The 11,047-nt window shown below is 30.6% G+C and overlaps 1 long non-coding RNA gene across 1 annotated transcript; it reads right to left on the reverse strand.

Annotated features, from left to right (window-relative positions):
- Positions 1-5,270: 5,270 nt before the first annotated feature.
- Positions 5,271-6,009, reverse strand: LOC135952262 (uncharacterized). Its single transcript, XR_010576024.1, has 2 exons — positions 5,750-6,009; positions 5,271-5,676 (listed from the first exon to the last, which is right to left on the reverse strand). It is a non-coding gene; the product is annotated as an uncharacterized LOC135952262 (long non-coding RNA).
- Between the last annotated feature and the right edge of the window lie 5,038 nt (positions 6,010-11,047).

Here is an 11,047-nt window from a genome sequence, read left to right on the forward strand (position 1 = left end):
GGGTCGATTCTTTTCCACCCAGTTTGTAGACATTTAAATTTTTAGTGCCATTTTTAGTTTGCCATATTTTCTAACACTTAACAATTGACATGATAAAGACAATGTTATGGTATACCTTTAAGCTTGACGGACGGACGTTTTGACAGTAGCGTGTGGGTTAATTAGGTGGTCATTAGATTCAGGAATCACTGAAGGTATTGTTCGAGTTACCTTCTCGGGTTGCCCTCCCCTGATATGGCATTGTTTCAGCCATCCATGGCTCCTATACACCCGTATTTTGAATCGTAGGAACCCCTAAGTAAAACTCACCATTTACGACGACTCACACCATTACCTTTCTCCTCTTAGCCTTGCATTCTCACGAATAATAACATGCAAAAGATTTCAGATCATAAACATAATCATAAACATAATTTTATTAATCAAAATTATCTCTAAATAGTTGTTTCATATAGAAATATCATTACAAAAATAATAAGTTTTAAATAATTGAATAATCACAAATATTAACAATTAACATATAACATACAAATAATAATTACAAAAATTATATAATAAATAAGTATATAACAAAAATCTAATAATTTAAAAATATTTGAATATGTTTAGATGTAAACAAAAGATGTAGTTTTAAATAAATTTGTTTTGTTAAAATTTATAAATTTGTATTTTTAATGTTTTGTTCACTATGTTTATGTATCTATTTATTGATTTATGTATTTATTTATTGATTTATGTATTTATTGTTTTAGTTATATAGATATTTAGTTATTGAGTTAGTTAGTTATTTAATTATTTAATTATTTACGTATTTATTTATTTGGTTATTTATCTAATTATTTGGTTATTTTGTTATTTTGTCACTTAGACATTTAGTTATTTATTTAGACTAGTTCTTTTTAATTATTTAACCAAGATTTTTATCTTAAATAAACGTTTATTTAAATATTATTTTGGTTGATATTTGCTATAATATGTATTATTATTTATATATTATTATTTATTAGAGATCAAACAAAATTAAGTTAATTATTATCACAAATAATTAATCTAATTTATTATTGTTACTGTTTGTATTATTAAATAAGTTTTGTGAACAACTAATTAATTGAATTGTAGAGTATATTCGATTAATTTTGTATATTTGATTAATTGATTTTCTAGAATCAAACTTATTTAATAATTATTATGTTTCAAAAAAAAAAAGAAGTTAGTAATTTAATTAGGTGTATAATAAATGTCTGTTCAATAACAAAATAAACTATATTAAATTGTATCAAAACAATCTATATATATAAAAATGGATGTTTGTATGTGGGTATGTATGTATGTATGTTCCGAATGAACGCAAAAATGGCTAGACCGATTTCAATGAAATTTTCAGCGAATCTTCAGAATAGCCTGGCGGGTAACACTGTAAAGTCAGATTTTTGATTTTCGGTCTGTGGGCGGAAGGGGCGTGGCAAAATCAAATTTTTACATTATGCCGCTAATACCATCTATATATATAAAAAACTTCTGGACCGATTTTGATGAAATTTTCAAGGAATCTTCAGAATAGCCCAGCGGGTAACACCGTATAGTCAGATTTTTGATATTCGGTCTGTGGGCGGAGAGGTGTGTAGAAATCAAATTTTTTACATTACACCGCTAATGCCATTATATATAAAAACAGATGTGTGTATATATGTTCCATATGGACTCAAAAACGGCTGGACTCATGGATTTTACGGAATCTTCAGAAAAGCAATAAATCATACTTTTATTACAATAAGTATGATGACTACAGGAATCACAAGGATGTACTGATTGGCGCAATGAACAAACATTACATACATTGCAGCATTTTGAAGTTCCCTAAGGAATACCCGGGACTGTGCTGTTCGAACGGTAAAGTTATTCTGCCACCAGTTATTGAGCCGTCTGAGCTGTTTCTATGTTACATTTCCTATTTTCAAACACTTCCTTCAAAATATCCAAAAGAACAACTCATGCTTTCAAATGACGTCGGTTGCAAGCCCACCTTTAAAGTTCAAGGCCAAATGTCCAACAGAATTGGATCCCGCTCCCAAGTACGAAGTTCCTTCAAATTTATTTCACTGGAAATGAAGCTACAGAAGCCGAAGCAATTGATCCCTCCACAAATGAGATTTTATTCCCGGACTTCTGCCAAATGGAAATGAATGTTCAAGAAGTTTCCTACGAAGTATTCCCAATTCTTACAACCAACTACAACAATTCGGATTGGCTGTGGGAACATGCAATTTTGGCAGCAACAAATTATGATGTTAACAAGCTCAATAAGCAAATAAAATTGAAACTGCCTGGCGAAACAATAAAATACAAAAAAATTGACACAGTAATGAACGAAGAACAAGCCGTCGATTATCCTACTGAATTTTTGAATTCATTGGAATCAGCCGGAATGCCACCATATGTATTAACATTGAATGTTGGATCACCGACTTTGTCCGATACTGTATATTAAAATCGAGATGCAATATAAAACAGATGTTTTCTAAGGGTCAGCAACGCGGACCGGGTTCAGCTAGTACTAAATATATAAATATTTTTGTTATTGAACAGATCTAATATTATAAAATTTAAATATTGTAATTATATTACAAATATATATGTTTCAATAAGTTATATGAACTATGTGTAAGAAAAATAATAATATAATTTAATAATAATTAATTAAGATAATTAAATAATCCTCTATAGCAGGAATTAGGATAAGTTTTTTTTGCTTATGAAAAATAACAATTCTGAAAGATGTTACGAATTAGGAAATATATGATCTACAATGTTTTTTTCTGGATTATAGTTTATATAATATAATATGTATAATTAAATAATTTAAGTTTTAAATATGTACTATGTTGCATAACATACAACATTGATTGGATGTTAGAATATTATTCGAACTAGTTTTTTTTCCGAAGGTGACCTTTTGTGTGTATAATGACCTTCGAAGGTCAGATGGGTCATAAAATGTCAAGATCTTGTTAGCCTATTTCTACAATTTCACGGCTTACCCTGGAAATTCCACTTTTTTCTACATTTGTCCCACAAATTCCATGCCACAGTTTAAATTGAATTCTAGTGGTTTGGGACTACCCTGTTCCTATTTTGGTTTATGTCCGGACTTTTAAGATAGTGGTTTTATTCCTTTCACACTCCTTTGATGGTTTTTACGATACTCGGTGGCCCTCTATCGTATATTTCTAAAGAAATTAGTTTTCGGGATTATGGTCTGGCTACATTATTAGAGCCTCACTTTTTCGGCAATAGATGGCGTGTATTTATGTTTCCTTTTATTTATTCTATTAACAAACAAAATAAAAGAACAACGATGCCTATATATATTCTAGTTTTCATTTTCCTGAATTTTTACTAAATATAGGATTCACTATATTGTATTTAAATTGAAAACCCAAGGAATTGGTATTAAATTTAAATACTATATAGAGTATCTGGCAAAATCGCGATAAAACTAAATTTGATTTAATCTCATTAAAAAGATAGGATCAAATAAAAATCATAGTTTTATTACGATAATCACCACATAATATGAACATTTCTGATGAAAACTTACATTTATTTCCATATACATATAATTTATTTAATCTCTCTCGATTTATTATTACTATTTTCCACTGAATTTCATTTAATATTTTATGTAAGCGGACGTCGTTTGCTGGCTCTCTCAGCATTCAGAAGTGTTTTCTGTAATCAAACAGCTGCTGCTTAATTTTCTTTTTTTTTTGTTCATTATTCTAATTTTTTGAATTTAATTGAATATGTCTTCAAAACGCAAAATGTTCTGGGGTAACAATCCTAGATTCAAAAAATCAAAACCCAGCGGTAATAGATATCAGATATTTTCTGACCTCGAAGATGATGATATTTCCAGTGTGGATAACGATGCTAACAGAGAAGTGATTATAAAAATCCCTCCAATCACAGTGGACATTTGTCATAAGTTCACCACAATCATAAATATGTTAGGAGACTGCTGTAAATATAAAAGGATTTCAATTGGAACCAAACTAATTCCTAACTCGCAAACCGATTATGAGGAAATCTGTAAAAAGTTAAAAACCAATCAGTATAAATTTTTTACGCACCCTATTAAGGATAATAAAGAGTTCAAATTAATGTTGTTTGGTCTACCACAAATCAGCACTGCCACAATTAAAAACGAATTTAAAAATGCATTCAACATAGAACCTGTGAACATAAAGGAAATAACAACCTCAAGATCCAATCCAGATGATGCTCTGTACATGTTGGAATTTAACCGGGATCAAATTACAAAGCGAGAGGTAATGAAAATAAAATACGTTCTGGGAATAGTTGTACATTGGAGAAATCCAATTCGCCACAATAGAGGCCCTACACAGTGCAGTAAATGTGCTATGTATGGCCATGGTGCAGCAAACTGTTTTAGAACTGTAGCATGTCTTGGTTGTGGTGGATCACACGATTATTCTATCTGCCAGCTAAATAAAACACCGACAGATGGTCCCGTCATATACAAATGCTTTAATTGCATCAAAAACAACTTAAAGAATGTAAACCATCGTGCTGACGACCCCCACTGTCCATCTAGAAAGGAATACTTGGATATTCGAAGCAGAGCTACTAATAAGATGCGCCCTACTAGATTTAGAAACAACAGTAGTATGGACTGCTACACAACTGATGATGAACACTTTTTGCCTACAAACAACGATATGCCATCATTCTCCCAACAAAGAAAAGGTAAAAATAATAACAAAATTTCTTATGCCGAAATTGCCAGTTCTAGCAATAGAAAAACAGACAACAACGATAATCTGTCAAACCAACAAATTTTTAGATATTTATTTCGAAGCAATAGATGCTTTAGAAAAATGTAAAACAAAGTACGATAAATTGAGAGTACTTGGAAACATGCTTAGACATGTTATCTAATACAACAATATGGAGACTCAATGTTATGCATTGGAATGCACAGGGCATAACAACACCTGTCGCTATCTCACAATTAGAACAAGTTTTAAGTCAAAAACAAATAGATGTAGTATTTATAAACGAAACATTTCTAAAACCGAAACACAAATTCAAACTAATAAATTTTAAAGTTTATCGAGAGGACAGACTGACACACGGCGGCGGAGTTCTGATAGCAATAAGAAATTCAATTCCTCACGAACATATTTCAAGATTTTCAACATCAAACTTGGAAAATATCTCCATTACAATAAATATAAACAATAGAACTGTTCGTTTTTCTTCGGTTTATTGTCCAAAATATACTAATACATTTGTTGACGATCTTAATATTATCACCCGAGGAACGACAGACTATTTTATATTTGGTGACTTTAATGCGCACCATACCAGTTGGAATTGCCAACAAAATAATGCTGCCGGTAACAGCCTTTACAATCACCAACTTAATTCTCAATATTATATATATTCTTCAGACACTTTTACACGTTTTGGTCAAACTTCATCTCACACACAGTCATCAGTGGTTGACATTCTACTTAGTAATTCCAATCTACATATTTCACAAATTGTAACACATCCAGAATTGTTGAACTCAGACCACGTCCCAATAACATGCAAAATCTTTGGTTCCGTAATTAAAAAAACATCACTGGTCCCCTTGTATAACATGGCCAACTGGAAGGAAATTGCAAAATTTGTTGATAATGAGCTCAGAAATAGCAGCTTACAATCTGCAGTCTTATCGTACACAAATATCGAACAAACACTCTCCAAGACCACTCACATTGTTCAGGAAGCCTTCACAAAAATTCCAGTGGCCAACAGACAGCAATGGCAAAGAAAATTATCACAAAATAGTTTGTTTTTAATTGGCCAAAGAAATAGATACAGAAGAAAACTTCAGAGAACAACAAATCAATCAGAGAGAAACTTAATAATATGTATTCTAAAACAGCTGACTAATCTAATAAAACAAAACATTCACAATGATCGTAATAACAGCTGGCATCAATTCATACGAAGGTTACCACCTGGCAGCAAAAAATTCTGGAAGTTAACTAAAGCCATGAAAGGGAAAAAATCATCGTTAGGGAGTTTGTTCATAGATGGCGCTGAAATATGTAATAACAAAGAAAAAGCTAATGTTATTGCTGAAGTTTTTGAAAACTACCACAAAACTACCCACAATTTAGTCTCGCCAATTGATAATAAGGTTAAAAGGCATATTAAATGGCTTAAAAATCAAGAAATACCTAACACCACCCAACAGTTTTTAACAACGGTTGATGAAATACGATATTATGTAAAAACTTTAAAAAATTCAAAAGCCCCAGGATTAGATGGGATACACCCAATTATTTTAAAGAATATGTCTGATGACTTCTTCGCTCATTTAATGAAAATATTTAACTGGTGCTTGGAAAATGGATATTTTCCAAAACTCTTCAAAACAGCTAAAGTTATACCGATTTTAAAACCAGGCAAAAACAATAAATCGCCAAATAGTTATCGCCCAATCAGTATGCTAAACTGCCTTGACAAGGTTTTTGAAAAAATCATATTATGCAGACTTAATGAGTTCACGGAAGACAACAATGTTTTACAAAAAGAACAATTTGGTTTCCGGAGGGACCACTCTACAGTTCACCAAATCCGAAGAATTGTCAACATTATAGCTAAAAATAAAGTAGAGCGTAAAAGTACGGGAATTGTCTGTGTGGACATAGAGAAAGCCTTTGACTCTATATGGCATGATGGCCTTGTTTATAAACTAAATATGTTAGGCTATCCAATTTATCTCCAAAAGATTATTCAAAGCTTTTTGAGCGAAAGACTCTTTGTGGTACATATTGGAAACGAACAATCAAGTGAACGTAATATTCTTGCTGGCGTACCTCAAGGATCTGTTTTGTCACCCACATTGTATTCTATATATATTTCAGACTTGAAAACTCAAAAGGATCAATCCGCAGCATTGTATGCAGATGATACGGCAATTATAATCAGAGGAAAACTTTCAAATGCTATAGTCAAAAGAATGAGAAACGCTCTCTTACATGTTCAAAACTACTTTATTAAATGGAAAATCAAAATTAACCAAACAAAAACACAGACTATAATATTTCCCTTCAACAAATCCCCTAAGAGAATACCTAGCATTCCTCTTACTATAGATGGTGTAGAAATTCCTATTTTAGAAACGATAAAGTATTTAGGCATTTTCCTTGACAAAAAATTAACATTTCGACATCATATTCTCCAGTCATGCGATAAAGCGATTAAATGTGGGAGGGCATTGTTTCCCCTGCTAAATCATAAATCAACATTGAACCACAAAAACAAAATATTGCTTTACAAAATGTGTATTCGTCCAATAATGACCTATGGGTGTCAAGTTTGGTCCGAAAAATGTGCTAAAACATATCTTAAGAAAATGCAAATAATTCAAAATAAAAATCTAAAAATTATATTTAACTTGCCCAGGCGGTTTTCAACTAATAGACTTCATACAAAATTTAAACAGGATATGTTTATAACAGTTATTAGTAAATTAACTAAAAAATTTGAAGATCGAAACAGATCTTCAAATTATGATATAATAAGAAACCTTTAACATTAACACCTTTTTTAACTTTAGAAATAAAGTTAAAGTAAGGTTTATTGTTGAGCGTTTCTTAAAGATTAAAGGTTTTCTCTATCTTTTTCCCTTACATTGTAAATAACATATAAACAAGTTGTGTATTTTTGTCATTAAATTAAGCTAATATTTGTTGCAATACTTTTAAGTAAAAACTCAAAAGATGTATTTAATAATATTTATATATTTTTAATGTAATGATGATAGTAAACTAAATAAATAAAAAAAAAAAAAAAAAAAAAAATTTTATGTAAGCTAATATTGTCACGATCACGACTGTCACTACCCAGTATGCAAAATGATTCGAAGTTATGTCGAAAATGAATCATTTTTTCGTAAAATTTTATCGATATCGACTTCGATATAATGTCGAGAATGTGCGTGTTTTCCTAAGTAGAGTGCAGAGCGATAAAGAGTCGAAAATTATTTATTATTCTGATTCTAATTTTTATCGATATACTATACCTTTTTCGGTATTAAAAATGTTCTAAATTGATTCGATTTCGATTAAATATATGAACAATTTCGTATACTTTATACCATCGAGCAATTTCTTCTTGAAATAATGCATATTCAATACCTTTATTATTATCCAATAATGTTGCGTTAGATGTGTTTTCATTTTCAAATGCAATAAACTCTGCACATATTTCTGATGTTTGCTGATTATGAGATTCGAATTGTCAAAAACAACATCAATAATTGGCTGCGCTTTTCTTTTAAGACGTCTTTGATCCACTTTTTGTATTAAACTATATTTTTATGAATATGTTAGAATAAGAAATAAGAAATAAAATTATATAGAATAAGAAATAAAATTTTATTTTCTCACAAATTGACAAAATAATAATAAGGGTCCTCATGTAAACGCTTATATGCCTCGTAAACTGTGCAATCTGTGCATTTTTATACTCTCGCAAATGAACTGTCAAAAAATGTATGGAAATTCGTTTGCACAACTCGGATAAGTTTGCGCGACAATTTAGACTCGCAAACTTGAATTTATTGTGCATTTGATGAATCAGCTGCTTTTGTTTACTTTTATTAATAAGAAATAAAAATCAAATAAAATATAAAAATTTTGAGCATGTGAAAATTGTGTAACTTTAGAACAGAATGATTGTATTAAATGACATTGTATATGAAAGCATTAACCAACAGCTAGAACATAAATAAAATCTTACAAACTATGTATATCACCGTTTGTTCCAAAGATTTAACTTTCATTCAACATTTTTAAAATTAAAATTTATACAATTTGAAAATTTATTTTTTAAGGCTTTTGTTGAATTTATTTTTATTTGACATTTGTATCAAATAGATAGAAATTTAATGTATAAACTTGCACAAAATTGAAAAGGTGCGTTCATGAAACACGTCGCGCAAATTTGCACAATTGAACAAATGGGAAACTTAAGCGTTTAAATGAGTACCCTTAATATGTATGTATATATGAATTTGTCAATTTGTGCAAAAATAAAATTTGACATTAAAAAAAAACTCGAACATTATTCGCCATTTCTATAAAATATTAAAATACGATATTCTAAAAAATGTAGATTGGATAGAGCATCATAATAAATTCATATTTTCGATTTTAATTCGAAATAAGTTCGATAAAAAGAACTGACTCGAAATGTTGCATACTGGGTACTTTATCTTACGGAGTTTTATTGATGTTTGATCGATTATGTACCCATACATCACCGTTCAACCAATCATTCAATACAATGAACAGCAAGCGAACTGGGTCGGTGCTGCCAAAAGGTACTGTTGCCGGCGTCCTACTGTTTCTGAAAACGAGGTGACCGTCACACTGTCATAAAGCTATCCAAATTCTGTGGCTTCTTAAAACCTGAAAAACAACCAATCATGAAAGGATTAACGCTATCAAAGCCTACAATTTTTCCTAAAATGGGCCACAAAACTCTATTTGAACTCTTGAAAAGTTTAAGACCGTCAACGCCTACATCTATTAAAACTTCATCTTTACCACATAAATATTCAAAAGAATCTGAAAGAAAAAATTTCTGAATACCTAAATATAAAAATTCACCATTTGCTATAGTTGAAATTTGAATATTTTCCCTACTTGTACTAAAAAGAGTTTTTGCCGACAATGGCAAATCTTCCACTCCTACCCTATTTAGCGTATGCAATAAATCCTACACAGCAGTCTGAGAAATTTTATTCCTAAGAGCCCACGATTTAATCTCCTCACACTTGCCTTTAATATCCGAATTTCCCTGAAAATTAGAACTGTTTCCTATAATTTCAGATGGCTCTGGGTCTGAATCTACGTTATCAATCCCTACAAATTCCGTCTCAGAATCTTCACTATCAATTTCTCCTACAATAGCGGATAAACTACAACCTGGCTCAGAATCTACATTACCAATTTCTTCTACAATTGCGGATACACTACAACCTGGATTAGAATCTAAACTATCTATTCCTACAAAATCATCACAAACAATTATTTCACGAATTGTCTTCACTTGTTCAATTTTTATTTTTTCACTTTTCACTGAGTTATTTGCATTATTTTGAATGAAACTTTTATATTTTTTTACATTGGACTCAAATGTCCTTTTTTCAATGCTAAGGCGTTTTTGCAATTGCCTTTTTTCCATAATTAAATTTGTTTAAAAAAATTTTATTTTATCTTTATTATACCCTTCAGCTTCGTGAGAAGGGTATATATAAGTTTATCATTCCGTTTGTAATTTCTACATTTTTCATTTCCGACCCTATAAAGTATATATATTCTGGATCCTTATAGATAGCGGAGTCGATTAAGCCATGTCCGTCTGTCTGTTGAAATCAATTTTCTGAAGGCCCCAGATATCTCCGGGATCCAAATCTTCAACAATTCTGTCAGACACACTTTCGAGAATTTTGCTATTTAAAATCAGCAAAATCCGTCCATAAATAACGGAGATATGAGCAAAAATCCGAGACAACCTCTGAAAATTTCATCAAAAAACACAATGTATTGCATGTTTTGACAAAAAAGCAACAAAACGTATTTTTTTTGTGTTTTGTTTCTTTTGGCGTTGTTGTTGTTTTTTATACAACTAAACGTTTGTTTGGTTGTGTGTTGGTTTTTTTGACAAAAAAGCAACAAAACGTATGTTTGGATGTGCATGCTTTGCGTATTTTGTTTTTTTTGTGTTTTGTTTCTTTTGGCGTTGTTGTTGTTTTTTATACAACTAAACTTTTGTTTGGTTGTGTGTTGGTTTTTTTGACAAAAAAGCAACAAATCGTATGTTTGGATGTACATGCTTTGGGTATTTTGTTTTTCTTTTGTTTCTTTTGGCGTTCTTGTTGTTTTTCATACAATTAAACGTATGTTTGGATGTGTGTTGGTTTCATAGCCTTGCGTATTTTGTTTTTTCTTTTGGTGTT

Source organism: Calliphora vicina, chromosome 2, assembly GCF_958450345.1.
Source record: "Calliphora vicina chromosome 2, idCalVici1.1, whole genome shotgun sequence".
NCBI classification, from domain to species: Eukaryota; Metazoa; Arthropoda; class Insecta; order Diptera; family Calliphoridae; genus Calliphora; species Calliphora vicina.